This window comes from Solanum verrucosum, unplaced genomic scaffold, assembly GCF_900185275.1.
Source record: "Solanum verrucosum unplaced genomic scaffold, falcon-dt-bn FXZP01000239.1, whole genome shotgun sequence".
NCBI lineage: Eukaryota > Viridiplantae > Streptophyta > Magnoliopsida > Solanales > Solanaceae > Solanum > Solanum verrucosum.
This window is the reverse complement of record NW_026020009.1, coordinates 2,101,440-2,120,288: the sequence shown is the minus strand read 5'-3', so window position 1 is coordinate 2,120,288 and position 18,849 is coordinate 2,101,440. Positions and strand designations below refer to the sequence as shown.

The window sequence follows — 18,849 nt, the reverse complement described above, 5'->3', positions numbered from 1 at the left end:
AGAAATGAGAGCCACACCTAGTTTATGTGAGGACTATCCAAGTTAAAGGAGGAACTCTTACGTAGTAGAGTGTGGGTTTTCCCAAATTTAGGTCTCAGGAGATGGGGGCCTTCACATAGTTGAGGTAAGGTTCCTAGTAGCAATCTTCATATCCAATGAACTAATACATGCTTAAAGAAGCATCTCATAGTGTTCTTGAGGTTACTTAGGAGTATGACACCCTTATGGTATAGAAAAGCTTAGAAGTTTGACCATGTATATAGACTATGATTAAGATGACCAAAAAGGGATACTTGGTTTGGGTGGTATTATGGGATGCTATTATTGCTTTGCACATGTATGCTTTTGAGGTTACTTGTGAATGGTGCTATTATGGTAAAGAGGACTAAGAGTCTATTATACTTATATGATTATGACTTATCTCCTATGCTCATTAACTATGTCTTTTGTTGACTTATGTTTATATGAAGCTTTTGTTGGAGACCATGATATGACTATGATGATTATGCTATGACCATGATGATTATGTTATGACTATGTTATTATGTCTTATGCTTATGTCTTGTGTTCGACTAACTATTTGAGATGCTCTTATGATGTTGTGCTAGCTTTCATACTTGGTACATTTTGTACTAACACATGTTTCCTACATTCTAATCAAATGTAGGGTTGAGGAGAATGAGTTGCTTTGAAGGCTAGGTTTCCAAGGATCTAAAAGAGTTGAAGAATTGGTGAGTCCTCATAGCTTCGAGGACAAACCTTTATTTCCTTTATGTCATTTCTTATATTTTAGACTTTATATGGGCTGCGTCCCAAGACATTTATTCATGATTTTAAATATATGGTTTGAGACAAATATTTAGTAAAGACTTCAGCTTGCTTATGAAAATGTTTTCGATTGTATGGTCTTAAAGAAGTTTTAAATTTTCCATACTTTTCTATTACCTATGTTATGATGATAAGGGCTTGTATAAGACCCCTTCGGGGTCAAGTACGTCGTGTTACGTCTAGAGGATACTCCTGGGTTGTGATAGGCAACGTCTTGACACATCATATTCAATATATCCATATCGTTAAGAAAATTAGCATCTAAGATAAGAGCATGCAAAATCAAGTGGTGCACCTTCACAAAAGCCTTGTCAAAATCCATCAACATGTCTTTGGAGACGCCTTCCTCCGAATGTTTCTTCCCGTATTCGATCACTGTGGTGATTTTTTTGCTATGAACATTAAGGAAGGGAATGACGTTTGAAACACAATCATCTTCAACCATATTCTTGATAGTTTGTGACCGTACGGCTATCAGCTCGTCGAGTACAAATTTTTTACCATCGCAAGTCTTTAAAGTTAAGAACTGTGTGGAAGAAGACATGGATGGTCAATATATATTTGAATCAAATGATTATAATGTTTGAGATGTTTGAAGAACTTAAATTATAGAGCATTAAATTTACACTATCCTAATAAAAGTAGGAAGTCAAAACCGAAAAAAAAAGTTTGATGGGAGAATCAGGTTTGAATAAACAATGTCAAATTAGGAAATTGTGAAAATTCTACCTAAACCGTATGTATGTGACAAAATAAGATTAGGAAAAGGAAGCTTTTTTTTTTCTTCCAAATCTCAATTAAGAGAAAAATTATTTTTTCCGTAATATCTAACCATGATGTTTGAAAAGTTGTAAACACATACATAATTATTCATGGAGACTATTGCTTAAAGAAATATAAAATTTCTTGTAATTGGAGTTAGTGGGGATTTTAAAGATTCAATCTTTATCAATTAGAATAAATGTTACAGATAGGAAGATGGTGATAGTAAATTTGAATAATTAAACAGAATGACCATTTGGTGGAGATCATGTAATCTACATTTTAGGATTGTTTAGTGGAGATTTAAATCGGATATACATTGAAATATGTCATTAAAACGTTTTAAACCTCAAATTTTAAAATTTGATCAGCAACAAATGTGAATTGATCATTTCTAGTGAATATATTATATTTAAAAGAATTGAAACATCAAAAGTTGCTCATATCTATAATTTAGGATTATTTAGAAGATATTTGAGTTGGTTGATATTGGAAAAACAATCAACTCGTGAGGAAGATGCATTGCAATGTATAAAATATTATATAAATATGTTTCTGATCATATATACATATATGATATATAGTTGAACATCATACATATATACGATAAAACATTATTTATAAAATATCGATACATTACATGTACATACAATCATTTAATAATAAGAATTTTGGTCACTGATACAATTATTTGAGAAGCCATAGAAAATATTGTCCTAAAAATTGGAGTGTTACAATTATTTTTTCATAGCAATTGTAATAATTAATTTCTTTTGTTGTAATATGTTAAACCCATCTGTTAATAACTTGCAAGATGCACTATATATTGTGCAAAATAAAGACGATACATATATACGTTCCTTCAATTATTATTTTATAAATTTTCACTCAGTGTGTAATATTTGCATAAAGTTTAATTAATTTGAATTTGTGCCAAGTAGGATCTCACTGGGACTATAACACTTACTTTCAAGAATTTTTCTATACGTTCTTCCAATCTATATAACTTCTTACCCAAATCAAGTCAACGAATTTTTTGTAAGCTCTAACACCAATTAACATTATTATTAAATTTTTAAAAGTGACATGTAAACCAATATAACCTTATATCAAAAGAGAAACTCCATAATGTTTCTCTCTTGTTTTTAAGTTTTTAGTAGTCTTTTAAAGGATTCCCTAATTCTTAAATCATTTTTATGAGTAACTTCAAAGAAAGACTATGTTAAGAAATTTTCCAGTATTTAAATTGTGTCAATTAATTAAAAAAAATTATCAAGTCTATTGGATATGCTTAGAATGAAAATAACTCAAATTACTAAAAATAAATAAATTTGAATATTTCTTTTTGGGATATCAAATTTATCTTTCAATCAGTTTTTTCTTCAAATTTTAAATAAATAGCTTTAACTCTTTCCAACATAATTTATAAATTTATAAATCAATAAAATTCAAACAACAATTATATAAAAAGGAACAATAGAAGATAGAACTAAATAAAATAAGATATAGGTAATTAGCCAGTTCTAATTCTAAAATAAAAATAAAAAGAACAAAAAATTAAAAATAGCTTTAGTGTTACAAAATCATTCAAAAGCCCAAGCATTCTCTTTACGAATCTTCTCTTCTTCCTCTGGAGTAAAATCATTCTTGATATCAAATTCATACGTATTTCTTCTGGTGTTTTTCCTTTAATCCTATTGGCAACTTCTTGACATATAATATCCAATATCTCCTTATTGTTAAGAAAATTAGCAGCTAAGATAAAATCGTACAAAATCGAGTGGTGCACATTCACGAAAGCCTTGTCAAAATATATCAACATGTCTTTGGAGACGCCTTCTTCAGAATGTTTCTTCCAGTATTCGAGCACTTTGGTCATTGTTTTGCTATCGACATTAGGCAGGGGAATGACGTTTGAAACACAATCATCTTCAACCATATTCTTGATGGTTTGTGACCTTACGGCTATCACCTCATCCAGTACAAATTCCTTACCATCGCAAGTCTGTAAAGCTAAGAACTTTGATGAAGAAGACATGGCGATAAAAACATATTTGAACAAGAGATGTTAAATTGCTTTTGTTGAGAATATTATTGAAAGGAGATTTGAATGATTATAATGTCAGAGAGGTTTGAAGGGCTTAATTTATAGAAGATTAGGTTTTCACTGTTCTAGTTAAAGTAGGAATCCAAAAACGGAAAAAAAAGATTTCATGGGAAAATCTGTTTTGCACAAACAATTTCAAATTAGGAAATTGTGAAAATTTTACCTAAACCATATGTGATCGAATAAGATTAGGAAAAGGCAGGCCGCCTTTTTTTTTCTTCCAAATCTCTATTATAAGAAAAAATATTTTTTCCGTAATATCTAACCATGTTGTTTAAAAAGTTGTAAACACATATTTAAGCTTCCACAATTTTATTTTATTTTATTCTTTACCCTAAATAAGTGGGAAATTAAGACTCTAGCTGATTTTATTACTTTGATTTTCAAGACTAACAATACTAATTCCACAAGTGGGATTGAAGAGATACGAGTAGATTCATTATTAGGTTTAATTGAATTTGGGTCATGTGTGGTTGTGTGTATGGATTTGGGTGGGTTGGAAAAAATTTAATGGGTTGGAGATTTAATTTTAACATATAGGAAGACGCCACATAATAAATAATAGTAATAATAATGACTTTAAAAAATCTATGAAGTTTTAAGGAAACAAAAGGTCAAAAAGGCTGATTGAGGCATATTTTTAGCCAAATAGATGAATGCGGGGTATATTCAAACCATTTTGAATAGTCTAAGAATTGTTTTGGCCCTTTTCCGTATAATTTATTAATTTGATATGAATATGTTGAGTGCTAGTAAATTTATAAAGTCAGAGATTATTTTATTTAGGTAATGCTGATACCAAGCTTAGATCAACACTTTTGACATTTCGGAATAAATTTTGAGACAAATGCCAACAATAATATATTATTTATAAAATATAGATACATTACATACACATAGATCATTTTAATTAATAAAAAACTTGGCTGTTGATACATTTACTTGAGAAGCCCTAGTAAATATTGTACTAAAATTTGGAATATTACACAAATCACTTCATAGCAATAGTATTAATTGATTTCTTTTGTTGTAATATATTTAGCCCACCTGTTATTACCCCGCAAGATGTATTGTTGTGCCAATCAAGTCATTCATCTTTTTTAAGCTCCAACACCAGAACCCTGAATCATAGTTTATTAATTGTCATACATTAGTATCAATTTTAGAATGTTGGACCGTCGGTATAGTTCTAAAATGACATTTAAATCATATAAAATTGTATTAAAAAGGAATTTCATGATTTTTATATCTTATTTTAATTAATTATATGAAATTGAATTGGACGTCAAAAATCATGAAATTTCAGTTGTCTAGGTAGTCTAAAATATATTAGGTATTTAACGTAGTCAATCAACTAATTATATTTGAATGGAACGAGAAATATAAAAAATTAAATTATGTTCGGACTAATTGTCTTAAAAGGAGTTCAATGGTGTATGTATGTTGCTTCAATGATGTTGAAAATGAAGTTAAATTATGGTCGGGATAATTGTCTTAGTAAATCAAGTAAGAATTTTAAGAAATTTCATATAATTAATTTAGAGTCCAACTTACGTTATTATTACTATTTTTGTTGTTTTATTTAAATACTTACAATATATGAAGATACTTTATAATATTTTTAAAGATAAAATGAAAGTATAATTTTAACTAGATAATCTCAATATTAGTTTTGCAATTTTAATAGTCTTTCATGGGAGGATTCCCGAGTACCAAAAATTATTTTTGTTGTTTATGTGTAACTTCAAAGAAAAATCTATGTTAAGAGGCTTTCTAGAATTTAAATTATGGGAATAAATCAAGAAAACATATCATTTCTATTGGATATGCTTTAAAAGAAAAGAACTCAAATTTATTGAAAGAATAAATTTAGATACTTCTTTTTGATATATCAAATTCATCTTTCCACCATTTGAATGAATGTTCTTTTTTGAATAATACAACTAGCTTTAATTTCTTTCCAACATTAATTTATAAATCATTCAAAATCGAACAATATTTCTTCAAAAAGGAACAACAGAGGATAGAACTAAGAGAAATAAAATAAAAATAGGATATAGCAAAGGAAATAACAGAATATTATAAAATCATTTAAAAGCCCAAGCATTCTCTCTACGGACCTCCTCCTCTTCCTTTGGAGTATAATCATTCACGATACCAAATACTTCACGTATTTCCTCTAGTGTTTTCCCTGTGATCCTATCAAAAGATTCTTGGATTATTACCTCCTCCAACTGCTTATCATCAAGATATCTAGTAGCCAAGAGAACATCAAATAATTTTGAGTGGCTCATCTTCAAGAAATCCTGATCAAAATTCATTAACTGAACTTCCGTAACACCTTTGTCACGACCCAAACCGTCGTGATTGGCACCCACACTAACCCTCCGGTGGGAGAACCATTACTACAACTCAAACCAAGCAACTAAACCAAAACTAAGGCATTTAAACTACGAAAACATATTAAATAACTAATTAATGAATTTCTCATAAACTTCAATAGGAAATCTAAAGAACTATACTAAACAAATGCAGAAGAAACAACCTAGAGCCTGAAAGTCAATGTACCAAAACTACTAACGAAATAACAAGTCTAAACAGGAAGGGTCACAACCCCAACTAATGAACTAATCAACTAACTAAACAAATGTCTAAGTCCGAAAATGGTGGACATAGGAGAAGCAGAATTCCATGGCAGCCCGGAAGATTCGGCTCACCCTTAGATTCGATGCGACGATCTCTAATCTCCTAAGCAAGGTCTGTCAATAGCTGTTTGAAGATGCCATGTACTCAACAAAAATAAGAGCAAGTGCAAAATCAGTACACAACCACAGTGTACTGGTAGGATCACGCGGCTATCCCACTAGTGTAACATAAGCAAGTCAAACAACATTATAATCACATACATATATATCAACATCTACAATATTATCAACATGCTCATTAATATACATTTATCACAAATCATTGGTCCTATCACGGAACCCAAACCCAAACAGTTAGCATACCGGAACGTGGTACCCGATCCCAATGTTATGCCGGAACGTGGCAACCAATACCATATTTACGTCAGAACGTGGCAACAGATCCAAGTTAGTTATGTCGGAACGTGGCAACCGATCCCATTCACACACCATACTCACAATCACAAGTACATCATCAAGATCATACATTTACATCATGATTTCATGGCAATCATCATTCATCTATCTCATTTACAACAAGTGTGATCAACATTGCAACATTCATACATATACAAGTATCATGATGAAGCAAGAACAAACAAACATCACACAATCATAGAATCACAACCATCACCTACCTCGAAACAAGCTTGAAACCCTAAGAAACTTGATCATTTCCTTTTCGAATTTGTTCCGCTTGTTCTTGGTCTACAAACAATCAAGACAATATGGGAATCAATAAACAATTACTAATTACCCGAATTGCTAACAAATCTCTGAACCCTAAATCAAATCCATAATCTCAACTATCTTATTTAGGGTTGTTTCCACCATAAAATCTATAACAAAACCCTCATCCATCAACTTTAACCCATTATATTACGTTCTAGGGATCAAAAAATGAATTCGCGGAGTTAAAAGCTTACCTTTAGCCTCAAGAATGGTGAAAAATTAGTAGAAATTGACGGGGGTTCGTTCCTTAGCTCTAAAAGTCGAAAAAGTGTCAAATAAGGTAGTTTAGGGGTTTATTAATGATATTAGGTCGCGTCTGGCTCACCACAGCGGCCCTCATCCCGCAGTAGCGGCGGTGTCAAAGCGACATAAAGTCCCGCCAGAGCGGCATTTTCGAACCAGTGAGCTAATTAAATATTCAAGTCCCGTCTCGTCCGCCACAACGGCCACCACCCCACCACAGTGTTCCCGCCAAAGCGAAAGAAATCCCCGCCAAGGCAGCCAAAACGAAACAGAAAGTTATTTCAAAGAATTCCAAATCCCTATTCCACAACACACATCAATTCTACAACGCTCAGAAAATGCCTTTCACGCTAAGATCAATTCCCGGAGATCTACTCATCGAAATTAATTTCGTAAATTCGTACGGATTCCTTAACGAGTTATCTAACTACCCAAATAAACAAAATCATGAATGATTCACCCAATTGCTACCAGATTTCCCTACACCTCAATGACTCCAATTTCGTCCAAATCTGGACAAGGTTAGGACGATCCAAATACTACGAAAAAGTTTTTTCGACCCCAAATTTTCACCCGTTGGCATTTCTATAACGACGAAACCCGATCGTTACAATAGATACCAATTTATCCATCACTCATCCCCAAGTGATAAAACTTAGGAAAAGTAGGCTAAGGAAAGAATGAAGTAGTACATGATTCGACGAACAACTGGGATACTTGTCTCACATGTCCCTCTCGGTCTCCCAAGTAGCTTCTTCAATTGGACGATGCTTCCATTGAACTTTCATGAACTTAATCTCCTTGGTCCTCAACTTACGCACATCACGATCAAGAATAGCAATCGGTTCTTCCTCGTATTTGTCTAACACAATTGAGTCCTACTTAATGATATAATTTCTATCACCATGATATCTCTTCAACATAGACACATGAAATACCGGATGAACACTTGATAGATTTGGAGGTAGGGACAATCTATACGCTACTGTCCCCCACACGTTCAAGAACCTCAAAGGGTCCAATGTATCTAAGACTTAGCTTACCTTTCTTACCAAATCTCATCACCCCTTTCATGGGTGATACCTTAAGAAGAACATTCTCACCAGTCTGAAATTCCATGTCTCTTACCTTATGATCCGCATACTTGTTCGGTCTACTCTAGGCTGCTAGAAGCTTAGCTTGAATACTCCTTACCTTATCTTGAGCATCCTTCACTAAATCAACCCCCAAAGGTTTCAAATCTCCAGCCTCAGACCAACCTATGGGTGATCTACATCCCCTCCCATATAATGCCTCAAATGGTGTCATATCAATGCTGGAGTGATAACTATTATTATAGTATAACTCACATAAAGGTATGAATTTATCTCAATGCCCTCCAAAATCGATCACACGTGCCCTCAACATGTCTTCCAACACTTAAATAGTTCTCTCAGATTGTCCATCCGTTTGTGGATGGAAGGATGTACTAAAAGTGAGTTGATTGCCCAATTCATCATGTAATTTCCTCCAAAACTTGGATGTGAATTGGGTACCACGGTCTGAGATGATAGATAGGGGCACTCCATGCAACCTCACTATCTCTTTCACATAAATCATAGCCATTTATTCATCATTATAATCTATTCTTACCAGAATAAAATGGGCTGACTTGGTTAATCTATCAACCACTACCCAAATAGAATGAAACTTCTCCAAAGTCTTGGGTAGACCAACCACAAAATCCATAGCTATTATTTCCCACTTCCATTCCAGAATTGACATTCTCTGAAATAAACTTGCAGGACTTTGATGTTCATACTTCACTTGTTGACAATTTTAACACTTCGCCACAAACTCCGCTATGTCTTTCTTCATGCCCGACCACCAAAAATTCGCTTCAGATCTCTATACATCTTGGTCACCCCCGAATAAATAGAATATCTCAAACCATGAGATTCTGCCAACAATTTTTTAATCAAGCCATCAACTCGAGGAACACAAATCCTCCCTTTTAACACTGAGTACACCATCTACATCAAGAGTGGTCTCTTGTGCATTAACATTCTCCATCTTCTCCTTGAGTTCCTTCAAATTTTCATCCTCAAATTGTCTGGCCTTGATCTCCTCAATGAATGTGGCCTTAGTTTCAATGCTAGCTAACACCCCCACCTCTTTCTGAGATGCCCAACTGCATGAATTTAGACTCCAATGTCTGAATTTCCCTAGCCAAAGGACGTTTGGTTACACTTAAGTAAGCTAAGCTACCCATACTTACCGCTTTTCGACTCAAGGCGTCTTCCACAACATTAGCCTTACCCGATGGTATTGAATGGTCACATCATAATCTTTGAGTAACTCCATCCATCGCCGATGTCTCAAATTTAGATCCTTTTAAATGAACACATGTTGTAAACTATGATGATCAGTAAACACTTCACACTTAACACCATAAAGATAATGCCACTAGATCTTTAGAGCAAATACTACCATCGCCAACTCCAAATCATGGGTTGGATAATTTCTCTCATGCACCTTCAATTGGCGCGACGCATAGGCTATAACATTCTTTACCTGCATTAACACAGCGCCCAATCCAGAATGAGAAGCATCACAATAAACTATAAAATCCTTACCTTCAACCAGTTATTCTAGGATAGGTGCGATGGTCAAAAGAGTCATGAGCTTTTGAAAGCTCTCCTCACATTTTTCAGTCCATTCGAATGGTATCTCCTTTTTTGGTCAAATTAGTTAAGTAAGTAGCAATGGAAGCAAAAGTCTTAACAAATCGACGATAATAGCTAGCGAGCCCCACAAAACTCGTAACTTCCGTCACAAAGTTAGGCCGAACCCAATTTTTAACCGCCTCAATATTTTGAGGATCTACCATTACCCCTTCTTTCGAAACTACATGACCCAAAAATGCAACCGAAGTCAACCAAAATTCACACTTAGAAAATTTAGCATACAACCTTTGTTTCCTAAGAACACCCAGAACAATACGAATATGGTCGGCATGCTCTACCTCACTTTTTGAATAGACCAAAATATCATCAATGAAGACTATCACAAACGAATCAAGAAATGGTTTGAACACCCCATTCATCAAACTCATAAAAGTTGCAGGCACATTAGTCAAACCAAAGGATATAACTAGGAATTCATAGTGCTCATAACGAGTCCTAAATGTTGTCTTGGGCACATCTTCAGGCCTAATTTTTAATTATTGGTAACCAGGCCTTAAATCAATTTTGGAGAAGACTGATGCACCTTGCAATTGGTCAAAAAGATCATATATTCAATGCAAGGGATACTTGTTTCGAATAGTGACCCTATTCAATTGACGGTAATCTATACACATTCTCATACTACCATTATTTTTCTTAACAAACAAAATTTGGGCACCCCACGGGGACGTACTAGGTCGAATATCAAGAAGCTCTTGGATTTGAGACTTAAGCTCTCTTAATTCTGTCGGAGCCATGCAATATGGAGGAATAGAGATGGGACGTGTACCAGGCTCCTAATCAATACAAAAATATATGTCTCTATCCAGAGGCATACCAGACAAATCAATTCGAAATACTTCTCTAAATTCTGAAACCATAGGAATAGACTCAATAGATAGAGACTCTACCTCAACATCCCGGATATGAGCCAAGTAAGCTAAACAACCCTGCCCTACCAGTTTCCTAGCCCGAATGGAGGATATGATCTTAACTTGCTTAGGCTTGTACACCCCATCCCACTCTAATTTTTCCCTTCCCAGAATTTCTAGAGTTACAGACTTAGTATTACAATTTAACACAACATAATAGGAGATAATATCAAAATCAGCCATATCCAAAATCACCAGATCAGCCCAAGTCTGAAAACCCATAAACAAAATAGGACAAGCACGATAGACATGGGTGACTATGACTGACTCTCCAAATGGGGTAGAAACATGGATAGGGGCATCAAGTACATCACAAATCACATCAAACTCGGAGGCAAACCGCACAGATATATAAAAATAAGTGGAACCCGGATTAAATAACACATTATCCATCCGGTCACAGACAAGAATAGTTCATGTGATCACCACGTCAGATATCTCTGCCTCATTCTTGCCTGGAAAAGTATAACATTGGCCTCTATCATCTTGACGAGCCACTTCCCTTTCTGGTTGCACATTACCTCTGCCCGCATTACCATTACCATTTCCTCTACCTCCACGGCCTCGCTGATTACCTCCTCACCCACCTTGTGGACGCCCTCTACCATTATTACCATTCCCCACGGGTACCACTGCTCTAGACTGTTGATGTACGGGGCCTAACACACGTGGGTGGGGACAATCTCTCCTCATATGCCCAAGTTCTCCACAGTTATAACATATACGATCAAAGGATGGTCTGTTGCCCGTCGAAGGCGCGACTCTCTGGCTATCCTGAAAATTATTAGATGGAGTTCCCAAATAATTACATGTAGAGGCGAGCATAGCAGACTGAATTGGCTTGGCCGCACGCGTTGGCCTTTCGGATGCCCTAGCATAAGAACCTTGAAAGTTACTCGAGTTCTTGGCCCTTTTCGCCTTACCCCTTCCACTTTCTTAACATAGTTAGTAACCTCATTAAAAATCCTCCCTGCAAAAGTCATATGAACATATAATACTTGCAACTCAGAGTCAAACCTCAAATAAATAACTGGATCCTCTCTTCCTCAGTAGTAACCAACTGCATAACATATTTAGATAAGGAATGGAACTTGGTCTCATAAGAATCCACATACATACCACCTTTCTCTAAGGCCATAAACTCATCCTTCTTGCAATCCCTCAAAGTTCTAGGCACATACTTTTCTAGAAACAAAGCATGAAATTGGGTCCAAGTGCATGGAGGTAAAGTAGAAGATCTGCACTCCATATAAGCTCTCCACCATTGCTTGGCCTCACCTTGAAGTTGAAAGGATACGAACTCGACCCCATGTTAGTGAACAATACCCAATTTATGCAGCCTCTCATAACAGTCTAAGATAAACTCATAAGCATCTTCAGTCTCAGAACCAAGAAATACCGGAGGCTTAAGCTTCAGAAACTTAGTCAGCATGTCATGCTCATTTCCTGTCATAACAGAACCAAACAAAGGACGGAAGAAAGCATCATGACCTCCCATTCCACCCGTCTAGGGCACAGTGCTAGCAACAGAGGGATTAGAGGGAGCTTGAGTTGCTTGGCCAGATGGAAGCACTCCAGGACCAGCCAATCCCTTCAAGAACGACATGATCTGTTAGGCTAACACTGGGTCCAAAGGAGGAGTACATGTAGTTCCAACCGGTACCTCTTCATCTTGTCCAATCTTTTCAACATCCTCAGCATCCATATTCTCCTCTATCTCTTCATGCTGCACAGAAGGGTTCTCATTCACAGGCACGTCCTCGATAGGTACCTCATTCACGGCGGGTGCTACTCTTCCACGACCTCTGTCCCTAGCTCTTCCGCTACCCCTGCCTCGACCGCAACCTCTCGCTAGAGATTCCTCAATCTGAGCATTGACGGGAGCTACGAACGTGACGTCGTTGAATCTAGTGTTAACCATCTACAGATAGAAGAGTGAAGGAGGTTAGATACCAATTAGAATAGACAGATACAAATTGGAATCAAGTTATAGCACGAAAGGAGACAAGAGAAAAATAGAGAGATTTCCTAAAGTCCTATAGCCTCTCGAAGAAAAGTAAAGGCATTCATGTACCATTCCGTGAGACTCTATTAGACTCGTTTCGGTACATCGAGACCTACACTCTGATACCAAATTGTCACGACCCAAACCGTCGTGATTGGCACCCGCACTAACCCTCTGGTGGGAGAACCATTACTACAACTCAAAACAAACAACTAAACCAAAACTAAGGCATTTAAACTATGAAAACAGATTAAATATCTAATTAATGAAGTTCTCATAAACTTTAACAGGAAATCCAAAGAACTATACTAAACAAATGCAGAAGAAACAACCTAAAACTTGAAAGTCAATGTACCAAAACTACCAACGAAATAACAAGTCTAAATAGGATGGGTCACAACCCCAACTAATAAACTAATCAACTAACTAAACAAATGTCTAAGTCTTAAAAATGGTGGACATCGGCGAAAGAGAATTCAGTGGCAGCCCAGAAGATTTGGCTCACCCTTGAATTCGGTGCGACGATCTCTAATCTCCTAAGCGAGGTCTGTCAATAGCCGATTGAGGATGCCTTGTACTCAACAAATATAAGAGCAAATCCAGAATCAGTACACAACCACAGTGTACTACTAAGATCACGCGGCTATCCCACTAGTGTAACATAAGCAAGTCAAACAACATTATAATCACATGCATATATATCAACATCAACAATATTATTAACATGCTCATCAATATACATTTATAACAAATCATTGGTCCTCTCACGGAACCTAAACCCAAATAGTTAGCATACCGGAACGTGGTACCCGACCCTAATATTATGCCAGAACGTGGCAACCGATCCCATATTTATGTCGGAACATGGCAACCAATCCAAGTTAGTTATGTCGCAATGTGGCAACCGATCCCATCCATAATCACAATCAGAAATACATCACCAAGATCATACATTTACATCATGATTTCATGGCAATCATCATTCATCTATCTCATTTACAACAAGTGTGATCAACATTGCAACATTCATACATATACAAGTATCATAATGAAGCAAGACCAAACAAACATCACACAATCATAGAATCACAACCATCACCTACCTCGAAACAAGCTTGAAACCCTAAGAAACTTGATCATTTCCTTTCCGGATTCATTCCGCTTGTTCTTGGTCTACAAACAATCAATACAATACGTGAATCAATAAACAATTACTAATTACCCGAATTGCTAACAAATCTATGAACCCTAGATCAAACTCATGATCCCAACTATCCAATTTAGGGTTGTTTCCACCATAGAATCTATAACAAAACCCTACCCCATCAATATTAACCCATTCTATTACGTTCTACGGATCAAAAAACGGATTCGGGGAGTTAAAAGCATACCTTTAGCCTTAAGAATGGTGGAAAATGAGTAGAAATTGCCAAGGGTTCGTTCCTTAGCTCTAAAAGTCAAAAAGTGCCAAATAAGGTCGTTTAGGGGTTTATTAACGACATTAGGTCGCGTCTGGCCCGCCACAGCGGCCCTCATTCCGCTATAGCGGCGGCGCCAGAGTGACATAAAGTCCCACCAGAGCGGCATTTTCAAACCAGTGAGCTAATTAAATATTCAAGTCCCGTCTCGCCCACCACAGCGGCTACCACCCCACCATCGAGTCCCCGCCAAAGCGGCAGAAACACCCGCCAAAGTAGCCAAAATGAAACAAAAAGTTATTTCAAAGAATTCCAAATCTGCATTCCACAACACACCTCAATTCTACAACGCTCAGAAAATACCTTTCACGCTAAGATCAATTCCTGGAGATCTACTCATCCAAATTTAATTCTGTAAAGTCGTACGGATTCCTTAACAAGTTATCTAACTACCCACACAATCAAAATCTGAATGATTCACCCGATTGCTACCAGATTTCTCTACACCTCAATGACTCCGATTTCCTCCAAATCTGGACAAGGTTGTGAAAATCTAAATACTACGAAAAAGTTTTTTCGGCCCCAAATTTTCCCCCGTTGGCATTTCTATAACAACGGAACCCAGTCGTTACAACCTTCCTCTGAATGTTTCTTCCAATATTTTACCACTTTTGTCATTGTTTTGCCATCAATATTAGGCAAGGGGATGCCATTACAAGTACAATCAACGTCTTGTACTAAGTTCTTGATGACTTCTGACTTTACAGCTACACACTTGCCAAGTTTGAATTCCTCGCCGTCGCTAGTCTTAAGAGTTATGAGCTTTTTTGAAGACATGACGAAGAAAATGGAGAAATCTATGAATGAATGATTTCAATACATGAGGCTAGCTTGGTCTTTTATAGTGTATTAGATTTTAATTACTTTCCAAAGTTGTGGTAGGAATATGGAAAGAAAAATATTAAATAGACCAAAACTTATTATTTTTCCTTTTTTGAAGTTCAATTAATTTGCTTTACAAAATCTACATATTCAGTCTTAGATTATTAGCATAATGATATAATTAAAAGTTACTAGGAAAGTTCGAAACTCATCATTTTAATCATCAACTAGAAGATCAGTCATTTTTGACAGTTATTAAAATCATTATGTTTGATTACATTTCCAACAAAAGTAATTGAAAACTAAAACAATAGAATGACCATTTGATCATTTACTAATTATGTCTATGTTTACTAGGATCAAATCCAATATCTCCTTATCGTTAAGAAAAATTGCAAGTTGTAGTTTTAATATGTATGTAACTTTTTATATTGTTCAAAATACAAATAATTAGAAAATCACACAAATATATATATATATATATATATATATATATATATATATATATATATATATATATTCAATTAAGATCACAAATTTCATATACAAATAAACAACTCACATTTCGAATTTGTATTGATTTGTATTAGATTTATTTAGTAACAAACAACTCTCTCTAAATAATTTGTAAGCTAATTTATTTAAATACATTTACTAGTACAAATATAAACTTAAAATCAAGAAAATAAATAAAATAATTGAAATGATTTGAGGGATATTTTTGTCTTTACATAGACTAAGCACATGGTATTATAACATGTGTATTACTAACTAATCCATGGATTAACTATACATAGGCCCAAATTCCTACCAAACGTAATACTAAATAATACCTTACATAATACATGATCCATTTCTTGTAATGCGGCCTACCAAACGACCCCTAAGTTGTTTGTATAAATAACTTTAATTTCTTTCCAACATAATTTATAAATCAATCAAAATCAAAAGCAATTCTATAAAAAGGAACAATAGAATATAGAACGAAATAAAATAAAATAGGATATTGCTAACTAGACAGTTTTAATTTTAATATTAAAAAAATCAAATATTGAAAATAACTATAAAATCATCCAAAAGCCCAATCATTCTCTTTACGGATCTCCTCTTCTTCCTCTGGGGTAAAACCATTCTTGATATCAAATTATTTACGTATTTCTTATGGTGTTTTCCCTTTAATCCTAAACTCTATGTATGTGACTGAGTAAGACTAGGAAAAGGAAGCCTTTTTTTTTCCTTCCAAATCTCAATTAGGAGAAAAAAATATTTTTTTTGTAATATCTAACCATGGTGTTTGAAAAATTGTACACACATATTTAAGCTTCCACTAAGTTTTTTTTACCCTAAATAAGTGGGAAATTAAGACTCTAGCTTATTTCCTTAATGCAATTTTCAAGACTAACAATACTAATTCCACAAGTGGGGTTGAAGAGGATAAGATGTATGTAGATTTTATCCCTATCTTTGAGAGGTAGAGAGACGTTTCTGATAGATCCTTAACACTTTCAAGACTAACAATAGTGATAATTAATAAAGTGAACGTATGGCTTGTGTTCTCTGTTTAGTAATCCTTATATCTCAGTCCAACTCTTCTCCCACAAATGTGTGTGTTAGTAACATAAATATTTTATATTTTAAAAATATTAAAGTTATTTCTTGTTGAGATATCAAATTCATCTTTCAACCATTTAAACAAATGTTTTCTTTTTCAAATTTAATGTAAACAACTTTAGTTTCTTTCCACCATAAATTATAAATTTATAAATCAATAAAAACAAACAACAATTCTATAAAAAAGAACAACAGAAGATAGAACTAAATAAAATAAGATATTGCTAACTAAACAGTTCAAATTCTAAAAAAAAAAAAAAGAACAAAACTTGAAAATAACACTAGCGTTATAAAAGCATTCAAAGCCCACACATTCTCTTTACGGTTCTCCTCTTCTTCCTCTGGAGTAAAATCATTCTTGATACCAAATTCTTTACGTATTTCCTCTAGGGTTTTACATTTGATTCTATCAGCAACTTCTTGGCACATTACATCCAGCATCTCCTTATCGTTAAGAAAATCAGCAGCTAAGAGAAGATAAAACAAAACCGACTGATCCATCTTCACGAAGTTCTTGTCAAAATCCATCAATACTTCTTTCGATACCCCTTCCTCCGAGTGTTTCTTCCAATATTCAACCACTTTGCACATAGTTTTGCCATCAACATTAGTTAGGGGGATGACTCTAGAAGCACAATCCACGTCTTGTACTATATTTTTGATGACTTGTGACCTCATAACTATAGACTCATCGAGTTTGAATTCCTCGCCATCATTAGTCTTGAGAGTTATGAGTTTTTCTGAAGACATGGTAAAAAAAATGGAGAGAGGTATAAATGAATGGTTTCAATATATGAGGCTAGCTTGGTCTTTATAGTGCATTAAATTTTAATTACTTTCCAAAATTGTAACAGGAACATGGAAAGTAATATATTACATAGATTAAAAGTTATTATTTTTCCTTTTTTGAAAGTTTAATAAATTTTCTTTGCAAAATCTACATAAATTGTCTCAGATTATTAGGATAATGAATTTAATTAAAAGTTACGGGGAAAGTTCTGAATTCAGTATTCCTTTACCTACACCCTGTACGTTGCTGGCACTCGAGAACCATTGTTGGCCCAAAGCGAACCCTTGGCCTGGCTTACTTACTCAACGGAAGACTGTATGCATATTTATAATGATCAAAAGCACTATGCTCACTTGAATAATATCATAACTTAGAATGTTTAAAAGTCAACATTCAACTTGGCCAAAATGGAAACCTCAAGTCTCAAAAACATAAACCAATAATAAAGTAGTGACGAATGAGTTTAACTAACTGGTTGTCTGTCTATGAAGCCTCTAAACAACTGAGATGGATGTCGGGACAGGCCCATGACATCCTAATGAACTAATAATAAAATTGAAAGCAATAAAAGGGATCCTCCGGAAGCAAGGAGGCTCACCACAAGACTCTGAGTGCTCAAACTGGATCAAGAGGCGCTGGATGTTGATCCTGGTTACCTGCATTTGCATCATAATAAGATGCAGGTCAAATGGCATCAGTACATTGAATGTATGAGTATGCGAGTTGGAATGCTAAACATAACTTAAGCTTGAAGAAATCAGAAAGAAGCACTTACCTTGGCTTTACTCATCCCCTAAATAACTTAACTCAAAATAAAGCAATAAGACACATGCAATTTATGAAAAGCTTTATAAAACGGTAAAAATCAACTTAGTTCGTTAAAGAAAATGCAATAACAAACTCAACTTTACTCATATAACAAAGTAATATAGTTTATGTGGGAGATTCTCTAACCGACAACCACCACTATGAGCCTAAGTGGTGATACATCGTCTTGCCCATGCTGCCAGAACTGTCCTATACTTTGCCGTCATATAGAACGCTTAACTTATTGGTTCCACTAGTCTGTGCTAAAAGCATCTTAAGGAGTCATCTAAAAAATATGATCCTTTACTACCCATGATGATCAGATGGTTTATGGAGACTTGAG

The 18,849-nt window shown here is 34.9% G+C and overlaps 1 protein-coding gene and 1 pseudogene across 1 annotated transcript in view; both read right to left on the bottom strand.

Moving 5' to 3' along the window:
* The window catches only part of LOC125819829 (protein ANTHESIS POMOTING FACTOR 1), a 259,792-nt gene that overhangs the window by 68,115 nt on the left and 172,828 nt on the right, over positions 1-18,849 (bottom strand).
* LOC125819786 (SKP1-like protein 11) lies at positions 3,174-3,628 on the bottom strand (annotated as a pseudogene).